Consider the following 12703-nt stretch of genomic DNA (forward strand, 5'->3'; position numbering starts at 1 on the left):
CCAGTGTTAGTGTAGCATCTAAAGCCAACAGTTCTTAGTCATTTTTTCCTAGAAGCAGTAGATGATTCTGCAGTTGCAGGTCCACTTCCCTTTCCTTTTCCAGCATATGAAGATCTTCTTGCTACCTTTGGTTTTGGGGCTGTTCCCTAGGAGCAGTCTGAGGAAGTGCATTTGGAAATGCACATTTTGTAGGTCTAATAGTTGTACTAGGTGCCTTTCCTCTTCCCCTGTCCCTTCTTCTATTAACAGTTGTTGTTGTTTTATCACATATTGAACACCTTTGAGTTGGTTGACTTTCTTGTGCTTCTTGTCTACTTGATGACCCTCTAGATGTACTCTAAAATGAATACATATATACAACTAATTTCAGCTTAAATGATTAATAGAAAGTTAGATAAAAATATATCATACCCTTAGTGTACATGCTTTTTTGTTGTGGCCTACTTCATGACATTATGAACATGTCATCTTGACTCCTTTTTTGACAGTTTTCCCCATTTCTTCTTAGGTTCATTCTTGTACTTCCTTCTAATTTTTAGGGATATGTCTGGCATTGACTTTGGGGCTGGTGGTTCAATGGTAGGATTATTACTCTCAGGCCACATCTTCAGGTTAGGAATTGGTTGAATGAAGTGTTCATAAGCCTTCATAAATATTTCCCTTGTGTACCAATGCTCCACATATTGATCTGGATTATCTTGTAGGTAATAGCATGCACACACAGCATGTTCACATGGGATGCCTCTCAGCCTCCAAAGTCTACAACTACAAGTCTTCATCCTAGTATCAACTATAAACCAAATCTTCTTTTTTATTTCAAATCCATCCTGCACATTCCATATAACTTGGCACTGTCTAGCCATAGGTTATATATCTGAATTCATGTTTCAACAAATTTTATCATATCAACCTATCTAGAATGATCTTATGCCTAATCTCCTCTAACATGGTAACAATATTTTTGTGCCTAGCATTCAATATTCATGAGTTAAAAGTCTTACATATGTTATTCTCTATTATGTCATACCTGGAATGTTCTTGAAAGAATGCCTTGCACCTTGACTCTCTTGGATGCTTCATCATATCTTCACATATAGTAGAGCCAAGTTTTCTCATGTTTGCAACTTCATTGTTGTACTTAAACAGATAGTTGGCCTTTGCAACCCTCCAGAATTATTTCCTCCTTTCTTCTCCCTTCCATTTCTTAGACCAGTTAGACCATATGTGCCTTGAACACATCTTTTTTATTCTGTCATAGGTAATAACTCTTTAACTGATACCAAAAGCCCGTACAAAACAATATATACAACATTAGAAATTAAAATAGAAGATAGAATACCAACAACTAATAAACATAAATAAATTGTTTGCCTTTTGCATATCTGACATTACTGTTAAGCCATGACCTTCACCTAGTTGCAAATCTTCTATCAAGTGACTAAGGAACAAACTCTATGAATGTTTAGTTTCATGGTGTACAACAGCCCAAGTAATAGGAAACATCTGTTGGTTCTCATTTCTTTCCACAACCACTAGTAATTCACCCTTACAACTTCCCTTTAGGAACAACCATCTAAACTAATTATGTTCCTACATCATTCTAACCAACCTTTCTTGAGTGCATAAAAACAGACATAGAAGTTCTGAAATAATTTCTTATCAGGCTCAGATTCTATGTCAATTTTCACAAAATAGGAGCTGTCGGGATTAGTTTCCTTAATACTATCAGCATATTCACACAACCTGGCAAACTCCAGCTTTCAATCCCCTATAAACTTTCTTAGAACAATCTGTTTGGCTCTATAAGCTACTGTTCTGCCAATATACAATCCTAACCTCTCTCTAACTAGTTCTTGAATTTCCTAGATTCTCATATAGCGAGCAACAGTAAGTTCTTTATTGAATTTGTTGGCAATGTATTTTGAATTACACATCTTGTTGGTGTTCATTGGTTGATATTTATGAACAGGATGGTACTATTTGATCATAAAGTCACCAGAATCTCTATCAACTAAAGTATACAACTCCCATTTGCATTTTTTTAATTTACACTTCACCCTTACCCTACCCTTCTCATTCGGTTTAAGCTTTAACTGAACTTTATACTCTATTGCATAATCAGTCACTACCTTTCTAAATTCTCCTACATTCTTAAATATCATGCCCAACTCAAAAATTACCACTTCACAGTCAGTGTCATATCTAACCTCTGTGCTCTTTCTTCTACTTGGAAGGTCAACACCAGACCGAAAATCCACCTCTACCTCTTCATAGTATCATCAGTGCTAGTATCAGAACTGTCAATGAACTCCTCATCACCTCCTAATCTACCAACATATTTTCCTTTTCTGTTAAATCATATATCTTCAAAATCCCTATCAATTCCAGCTTCTCATACATACACACTAGTAGTTTCAGGTTGTTTTTTCTTTTTGGTAGCATTCTTTTTAGTTCTCCTCTTATTTCTGAAGGTCCTAGCCTCTTCATCAACTTCACTATCATCCTCATAAGGAAGTTCATCAAGATCTGACTCACTACTAGCTACCTCTGAAGCAACCTCTTCTTCATCAACCCCTTCTCCACCATTCAGATTCTCTACACTAGCAACTTCCTCTTCTACATTACCAGAAAAATCTTCCCCACCAACAGCAACCTCTTCACCACCAATAACAGTATCAAACTCTTAAAATGGAGGCTTTTCAACAAGTTGTGGTCCATTTATACTGTCTGGACCATCTTCTATTGTTGCCCTAGATGGATTATTTATTGTGTTGTTACTTTCGCCAACAACCTCTGGCCCACATAAATATCCAATTGGGACCACACTATCAGAAATTATCTTAACAACATGTGAAATGTACAAGTCTAAAATACCCTCATTACAATAACAAGTAATATTATATAGTTGTTCATCATTTTTCACCAAGATAAATTCTTTGAAATTAGGGTTAAAGACAAAAAAAAACCAACAGTTGCATAATCCAACCCCCTTATGTAATATTGAAGTTCAAACAGGGAGAAATGGTCTTTGTCAGTAGAAATTATCTCTATATTAGTGACATATTTGGTACCTGGAGATTCGGTAAATGTTCCACCATGGTAAAAGAGAACAAGAAGGTATCCGTCTACTGACATGATTTTAACTTAAAGTAAACAAATAAAAGTAATACATGAGCACAGTCAGCAAGATTCGAAGAAAAGAAGTGAAAAACCTATTTTTATATCTATAATTCCCAAAACACCGTTACTAACACAAAAACCCTAATAAATAACTAATATCTCAATAAAAGAGTAACTCGAGACATACTAGTAAAGGAGTAACTCGAGACAACACTCTTGCTGAAGGCCACCCAAAATAATCGACTTCACAATTTCTTCAGATAAAAAATTGCAGATGATAAACGAAGACGAGAGTGAAATTTGGACGATTTTCAGGTAGTTAGCTTCAATCTTTTATGAGAAGTAGTAGATGATTTCATAATCTCTCTAATGGAGCAATAGATTTTGAAGGGGAAGAAGATAGATGGAGACGGGGGTGAGGTTAGGATTTTTTTACTGAGGGCTGTAAAGATTAAAAGTAATTATAAGGGTTGGGCAGTTTAACCTGAACCTGATTTGTTTGACTTGGATTTATCCGGTACACATGGATCTTACGTGGACAATAATTTCACATGGAAGAAACTTATTCGTCGGCTATTACATGTTAGCGGCGCTTATATACACACGCTTGACTTATAAAAGCACATGTTTTTTTTTATATTTCAAATTGACAAAGTAATAACCTTGTTATAGGGTTCAAATGGAACAAACTCAAAAGTAAGTGTCACAATGAAAAGGGAGAACAAGTTTAATGGCATGCCGATGTATTCTGACTTTACTTAATACAAGATGAGGCATAAGTCATGAGACAAAAGGCATGGATCCATAAATCTTTTAAATATTTTAATTTGTAAATTAATAAAATAGTATAACAACACAAAAAATAGAAAACTACATTAAATATTTAAGAAAACTAAAAAAAATAAGAAACTCATAGAAAATAAAATATCCAATATGTTTTTAAAAATATAAATAATACAATAGGTATAAGATAAAAACCAGTTATAACGTATTAAATTTCAAACAATTAAAAATATAACAATCTCTTAAAATTATCAAACTATTATACGTCGCTAAAAGTAAATAATCAATAAAGTTTTTCAGTACTATAACTTAAAACAGTACTCCTTCATGAATAAGGACATGATTACTTTTAAAAAGGCAAAATAATAAAAGACTGATTATTTGGAGAGACATAGTACTAAGACGTGAAGACAAATAACAAATATAAATTTCGACTATCTATTTTCAAAACAAATGTTCAAGTGCTATTTACTCTCACAATGTTCATAATTATTAAATTTTCAATAGCCTATGATTTATTGTTTTAGTTACTCTCATTCTTCATATATCTAGAGATGTTTGAGGGTCAGTGGTGTTGTTAGCAGAAACGTAAAAGTAAGAACACAAGATTTAACGTGGTTCGGATCAAAATAATCCTGCGTCCACCAGAGAACAGTTGCCTTTTTAATATTAACAAAGGAAGGGGAGATTTCCCAATTACACTTAAGAGAATTTCTCTCTTAACTCTCTACTCACTACAATGTATTGTATTATTTTTGGGATGATTTCTACAAATGAAGGAGTGCATCTATTTATAGAGGTAAAGACATCCTCTAGATGTCATTGGTGACATCAAACTACCTCCTATTGATGTCATGGGTGACATCAAAGGAGGAAGCTTCCTCCTAGCATCCACACCAACTCTTCCAATTGGCATGCCATTGTTGACTAAACATAAACCAACACTTTCAATCTCCACCTTGGTTTGCGTTTCGAGCGTGCGTGTAAACAACTCTGGCCAAAACTTCTAAGCTTACAAGGCAACCCCGTTGTAAGAACAAGAAGAATCAAACCATTGTTGAACATACCACCTCTACCTAACAACTGTTCTCTTCGGAGTTGCATCAGTTGATGCACACCCCCGCCAAGTCCTTGCAGTATGCAAACTTAGCGAGCGGAACTATCTTGGTCAACATATCTGCAGAATTATCGTCTGTGATAACCTTCACGACATTGATAGTTCCCTCTTCAACAACATCTCGAATAAAATAAAATCTGACATCAATATGTTTAGTGCGCTCATGAAATCTTTGATTTTTCATTAGATGAATAGCACTCTCACTATCATATCTAAGAGTTGATTCCAGCTTAATCAAACTCAATTTCTCTACTGAACCTTTCAACCAGATAACTTCCTTCACCGCCTCCGCTGCTGCCATGTATTCTGCTTTTGTCGTAGACAAAGCGACAATTGATTGCAGAGTCGACTTCCAACTAACGGCACTGCCAACGAGGGTAAAGATGTATCCAGTTGTGGGCCTTCTTCTGTCAAGATCTCCTGCATAGTCAAAATCTACATAACCGAGAATTGAAATACTTCCACCACTTTTTCGAAAGGTCAGACCAATACTAGAAGCTCCTTTGAGATATCTCAATATTCACTTGACAGCTTCCCAATGCCTCTTTCCTGGGCTGGACATGTATCTACATACTACACTTACAGATTGAGCAATATCTGGACGTGTGCATACCATAGCATACATAATGCTACCGACTGCACTAGCATAAGGAATATTTGACATATGCTCCACCCCATCCTCGGACTGAGGCATTTGTAACTCTCAAAGTTTAAAATGAGGAGCTAATGGTGTACTTACAGGCTTGCACGTATGCATATTAAATCTCTTGAGAACCCTTTCAATATACCTCTTCTGATAAAGATGTACAACACCGTCTTCTCTTGAAATCTCCATACCAAGGATTTTCTTTGCAACTCCTAAATCCTTCATGTCAAATTCCTTACTCAACAATTTCTTCAAAGCATTTATCTCTATAATGTTGTTAGCAATAATAAGCATATCATCAACATACAACAATAAATAAATCATTGAGTTACCAGACATCTTCTTGTGATACACACAACTATCAAATGCACTCCTTGAGAATTCATGTGTAGTCATGAATGCATCAAACCTATTGTACCACTGTCTAGGGGATTGCTTCAAACCATACAAAGACTTCTTTAGTTGGCATACGTGATCTTCTTTTCCCTCAGCTAGGAAACCTTCAGGCTGATCCATATAGATTGTCTCTTCTAGATCACCGTGTAAGAAAGCAGTTTTGACATCAAGCTGTTGAAGCTCCAAGTCAAATTGGGCAACCAATGCTAGTAGCACGCGAATTGAGCTATGCTTCACGACTGGAGAGAAAATCTCATTGTAGTCAATTCCCTCCTTCTGACTGAATCCTTTTGCAACCAATCTCGCCTTGAACCTAGCATCTTCCACTTCAGGAATTCCCTCTTTCTTTCGGTAGACCCACTTGCATCCAACTGTCCTCTTCCCCTTTTGTCTTTTCACTAAGACCCATGTCTGATTCTTGTGAAGAGACTCCATCTCTTCAGTCATGGCTAACCGCCATTGTGCGGCATCCTTGCAAGAAGTTGCTTCAATATACGAGGAGGGCTCCAGATCTTTAATCTCTTCTTGTGCAGCTACGAACGCATATGCAATCAAGTTTGCTTGATTTATAAGGCGTTCCGGTTCTCGTGTCTGCCTCTTATCCTCCCCTTCGCAATTGTGTATGGTTCATTAACAGCAAGTTCTTCAAGGTCTACATCTTCTAACTCATCTTTAACCTGAGTCTCTTGATCCTTTTCCTTGGCAAGCTCCGTCGGAAGCTCCACCTGCTCGTCATTCTTGTTTCCTGAAAACTCCATGGAAACTTTACGGGGATCAAGTATAGAGGATTCATCAAAGGTGACATCTCTACTAACTATAAATTTGAGTAAAGACAAACACCAAAGTTTGTACCCTTTTACTCCATCCACATACCCTACGAATATGGCCTTCTTAGCCCTTGGTTCAAGCTTTCCTTCATTAACGTGATAATAAGCTGGACACCCAAATACTCGTAAGTATGAATAGTTAGAGGGTTCACCTGACCATACCTCATTCGGAGTCTTAAAGTCAATTGCCGATGCTGGAGATCGATTGACAATATGAGCAGCAGTGTGAACTGCTTCAGCCCAAAATACTTTGGACATTTTGGCTTGTAGGAGCATACAACGAGCCTTTTCAAGAAGAGTTCTGTTCATTCTCTCGGCAACTCCATTCTGCTGTGGGGTATGCCTGACAGTCCTATGTCTTGAGATCCCATGAACCTTGCAGAATTCATTAAACTCTTCATTGCAAAACTCCAAGCCATTGTCTGTGCGAAGATACTTGATTTTCCGCTCCATTTGATTTTCAACCAAAATCTTCCACTCTTTAAATGCTTCAAAAGCATCACTTTTTGCCTTCAAAAAATACACCCAAACCTTTCGTGAGAAATCATCAATAAAAATGAGAAGATACCTCTTTCCGCCCTTCGATGGAAGTTTAGAAGGACCCCATAAATCTGAATGGATGTAGTCTAGCACTCCTCTTGTCTTGTGTTTGCCAGTGCTGAAGCTGACCTTCTTCTGCTTCCCTAGAACGCAGTGCTCACAGAAGTCAAGCGTGCTGATCTTCTCACCTTCCAAAAGTTTACGATTGCTCAACATCTCCAGTCCACGTGCGCTCATATGACCCAGTCTCATGTGCCATAGTCTTGCCTTGTCATCATTAGATAACTGCACTGTAGATGCATTTGCAGAGCCAACAATGGTGCTTCCGGCCAATGTGTAAAGGCCGTTCTCCAGCTTGCCTTTCAGCATGACTAAAGAACCTTTAGTCACCTTTATAGTTCCTGCTTCGCTCATGTACCTGTAGCCTTGTTCATCCAGAGTACTCAGGGAGATCAAATTCTTCTTCAGATCAGGAACATGACGGACTTGTGTAATAGTCCTCACGACTCCATCATGGCAGCGAACCCGAACTGAGCCAATGCCAACTATTGCACAAGTTGCATTATTGCCCATTACTACGGTTCCTCCACTTTTCTCATAGCTGCTAAACCAGTCTTTTGGGAATGTTATATGCAGAGTACAAGCAGAGTCTAACACCCATTTATTTCTATAACTACTATTATTATTACACGATGTTATTAATACATAATCATTATCAAAATCATGTACCTGTTCAACTGTAGATGCATTCGCTTTTTCCTTGGACTTTGACATTGGGCAATCTCGTTCAAAGTGCCCCTTCTTGCCACAACCCCAACACTTAGTATTCTTCTTGTTCACACGAGACTTTGATCTGTGCTTTGATTTGCTCTTTCCCTGTTGGCTAGTCCGGCCTCTCACAAAGAGCCCACTTGCCTGGTCATATCTATCTCCTTCAATGTGCCTTCGCACATCACTAAAGTTAAGTGCCTGTTGCACTTGCTCAAGCTTGATAGGATCCTTGCTATACACCATTGAATTCTCAATATCACGATATCCTGAAGTCAATGAAAATAACAAAGCACATGCAAGCGTCTCCTCCTTCTTTTTAATTCCTGCAATCTGTAAGTCCATGACAAGTTTATTGAACGCATCTAAATGATCTTGTAACGAAGTACCTGACCCCATCTTGAATGTGTGAAGACGTCGTTGTAACAACATCCTTGTTGTCACTGATTGGTCTTGGTATAGCCCTTCTAGATTTTTCCATAACTGTTTGGCTGTCTCTTTGGTACCCGTACTCACTTCACAAAGCACGTTAGGTACAAGGGATAGTTGGATTGCACCCAATGCATCCCCTTCAATCTTCTCCTTTTCAGGAGCTAATATAACCTTAGGATACTTTCCGTCAATAGCATGGATTAAACCTTCCCTCCACAGTAACGCCATCATCTGGATCTTCCAGATATTAAAGTTGTTGTGTCCACTAAATATATCAATTTCAAACTTCATGGAACTCATCTTTGCTTGTTCTTCCTCCTTGGATCATTAAAGAATCATGTCGCTCTGATACCAATTGTTAGCGGAAACGTAAAAGAAAGAACACAAGATTTAACGTGGTTCAGATCAAAATAATCCTACGTCCACCAGAGAACAGTTGCCTTTTTAATATTAACAAAGGAAGGGGAGATTTCCCAATTACACTTAAGAGAATTTCTCTCTTAACTCTCTACTCACTACAATGTATTGTATTATTTTTGGGATGACTTCTACAAATGAAGGAGTGCATCTATTTATAGAGGTAAATACCTCCTCTTGATATCATTGGTGACATCAAACTACCTCCTCTTGATGTTATGGGTGACATCAAAGGAGGAAGCTTCCTCCTAGCATCCACACCAACTCTTTCCACCAACTCTTCCAATTGGAATGCCATTGTTGACTAAACATAAACCAACACTTTCAGGTGCTAATTAGGAAATTCAACATATAATTTTTTGTAAGAGTTGTTAGTCAAGCCCCAGTGTTGAGCGTGAGACATTCATGGTGCACAGTCGGGCATTTGAGGTGTAAGCATAAAAAAATGTAACTAAGCCCCTCACATGAACCCCAAGACGTTTTACAAGTGTCTCGTTCAGGGGCAAGCCCTAAGCAAGTCTTAAAAAACCTTTTAAAATGTTGTTAGTAACTTCACAATTTTCTTATTATTATATATTATTTGAAATATTCGTAGGTATGATAAAGATAAAATAGGACAAAGGGTGAAGTTTTACAAAAATTAAGGATGATAAGAATATATTAAGTGATAAGAACAAAATGACAGTTGCATTTTAAAAAAAAAAGACAATTGCTTTAAAGATAAAATGCAAAACATTTTCCCAAATAGGAAATATTGGGGAGGGGGGGAGAAGAAGAAAGAAACAAGTAGAAAAGAAATACATGCTTGTTTGGGAGAATGTAAGCTTGATAAGTCTGTTCCCCTTATATAGAGGCTATACAATTATTGAATCCATAGTGTGTCTTTGCAAGTTATAGCCTAGAGGAGTTTATAAAGTGGCAGTTCTGTTCCAAGTAAAAAAGTAAATGATATCTAAGCCACGTGCTGATCTTAGCATATCTATAAATTTCCCAAGCAAACCAATGTTTTTCTTGAACTATCAGAACTACCAATCTTGAGAAATATTCTACATATGTTTTTAGACGAGACACCTTAGAGAAGTGATTAAAACATACAACATTAACTGGATTGAACCTATATTAGCTTAACAGCATATCAACAAGTCATCTGCAAAGCAATATATACTAACCTCATCTATCACAACCCAAAATTTACTAATCGTGATGATACATAACCCAACCTGTTAGGTAAGCTAACCAATAACTATTCAATTTCAACATTGCTAATAAGTCAATTAAACAAACTAAATTATCTGAATCTATTACATTTACCAAAGATTGGTAGTACAAATTATGAGCTTCTAAGAATAGAGTTTACAAAGCTGACATGAAAAGAATACATCTTCTGTTTGAACAGTACATAAACAAATTTTTATAATCTAAGGCTACCGTGAACAAGAGGCAGGTACAACAGGAACGCATGCACGCCTTCAAATCCAGTAACCATCGAACGTAGCAACATCGGCATCCGGGATCTGCACACACTGTGCAGGAAGTGCAGTATGAGTACAACCAACCCCATGTACTCAAAAAGTAACAAACCTAAACTTAGGTTAAAGGCAGTGACGAGCTGGAACATTGGTCGAGTCCAACACAAATAACCAACAGCAGGTCATACAACGTAGAGCATATAAACAAGGAAATAATCTCTAAGGTAAAAATGTTCAGCTTTTGCACAAATTTTTGAAAATAGTTTCGCTTTTCAGGAATATTAATGAAAATACAAATCCTTTATCGAAATCATCAAAAAATTTAAAGATAGTTTGAAAATTATAATTTTTTTCCTGAAAGATCCTTTCCACAATAAATAAAAATATTTCATTTCCTTTCCAAATAACCATGTGAAATGCCATTCTATGCCCGCATACCAATGTGTGTAAAAAGTCATGAATGATGTGGTATAGTACAACATGAGGAAAATGTATCTCTATACATGTATGTCATATATGCATGCCAATGTCATGTATCTCAGAGATGGATCATGTGCTCACACTCTCAGAGTACTCAATCTCATTATCTCACACTTTCCACACATCATACTCAACCACTCAGTACTGTATATGGCCCATATGACCCAAGGAAGATCTATCCTGAAACATATACAACACTGACTATAAGTCACCCAGCACCAAGGAAAGGCCATTCCGACTCTATAGAGAAGATCCATCTCCAGGTATATATATAAATGTTCAACCACTCGGTACTGTATATGGCTCACACGGACAGGGAAGTTCCATCCGGAATATATACATTACCGACCACCAGTCTCCAGTACTGAGGAACACATGCCTATCCAGCCTCATGGAGAAGATCCATCTCCATATCAAGGGAAGATCCATCCTTGAATATAATCAACCGCGCTCACTGGGGGTGTGCAGACTCCGGAGGGGCTCCTTTAGCCCAAGCGCTATAACAAGCCAATCATGGTATAAATCAATCAGGCCATCAGCCTTACTCAATAGTCAATAAAACATGCTGCGACATGCAGCCCGATCCCATAACTGTCTCTCATAATCAGACTCTCGGCCTCACTCAGCCATCAATCTCTCCAGTCTCACCCACGAGCTCACAATGTCATGAAAACTGACCCAAAACAATGATATGATGTATCAATAAGTAACATTTGAGACTGAGATATGATATGAGTGTATGAATGTGACCGAGTGCGAAATATCAATAAATTCAATGAGATGACAACAAGAAACGATCACTATGGGTCCCCAACAATATCCGCATACAGCCTAAACATGATATCTAGCATGATGTACATCTCAGTTATTTTATCACATGATGAAAATACATATATCAATAAAATAGATCCACTATTTAGTGCCTTGGAAATAACAGACTCACAAATCATAGGGTGCACGCCCACATGCCCGCCATCTAGCATGTGGGTAACCTCAACATTAATCATATATCACATAATTTGGGGTTTCATACCCTCAGCATTAAGTTTAAAAGAGTTACTTATCTTAAACAAGCCAATTCAGATATCGAACAAGCCAATCAATGCTCCAAGAATACCATCACGCACGTAGTAACCTCTGAACGGCTCAAAACTAGCCAAAAGTAACTCAAATACATCAGATAAAGCCCAAGGAATCAATTACAATTGATAAAGATCGAATTCTACATTAAATCCCAATTTTGGCCAAAAATCACACCCGAGCCCACGCCTCGAAACTGGACAAAACTCACAAAATTCGATAGCCCATTCAATTACGAGTCCAACCATACTAGTTTCACTCAAATCCGACTCCAAATCGGTGTTCAAAACTCAAAAATTCATATTATGAAACTTTAGGCCAAAACCCCAAATTTCCTCTTTCAATTCATCAACCAATTGTTAAAAATGAAGATAGATTCATGAAATATAATCAAAATTGAGTGTAGAACACTTACCCTAATCCTTGCGATGAAAATTGCTTCAAAAATCACCTCAATCCAGGTCCCACATCTCAAAATATGAAGAAAGAACAAAACCCTCGATTTTTATAACTCTGCCCAGCACTTTCCTCATTTGCGGTAAAATTGTCGCATCTGCGATAAAACTCCGCTTCTGCGAAAATAACATTGCCAGAAATCCCCCGCACTTGCGGATGCCGAATCGTACGC

This window comes from Nicotiana sylvestris, chromosome 4 (assembly GCF_000393655.2).
Source record: "Nicotiana sylvestris chromosome 4, ASM39365v2, whole genome shotgun sequence".
Lineage (NCBI taxonomy): Eukaryota > Viridiplantae > Streptophyta > Magnoliopsida > Solanales > Solanaceae > Nicotiana > Nicotiana sylvestris.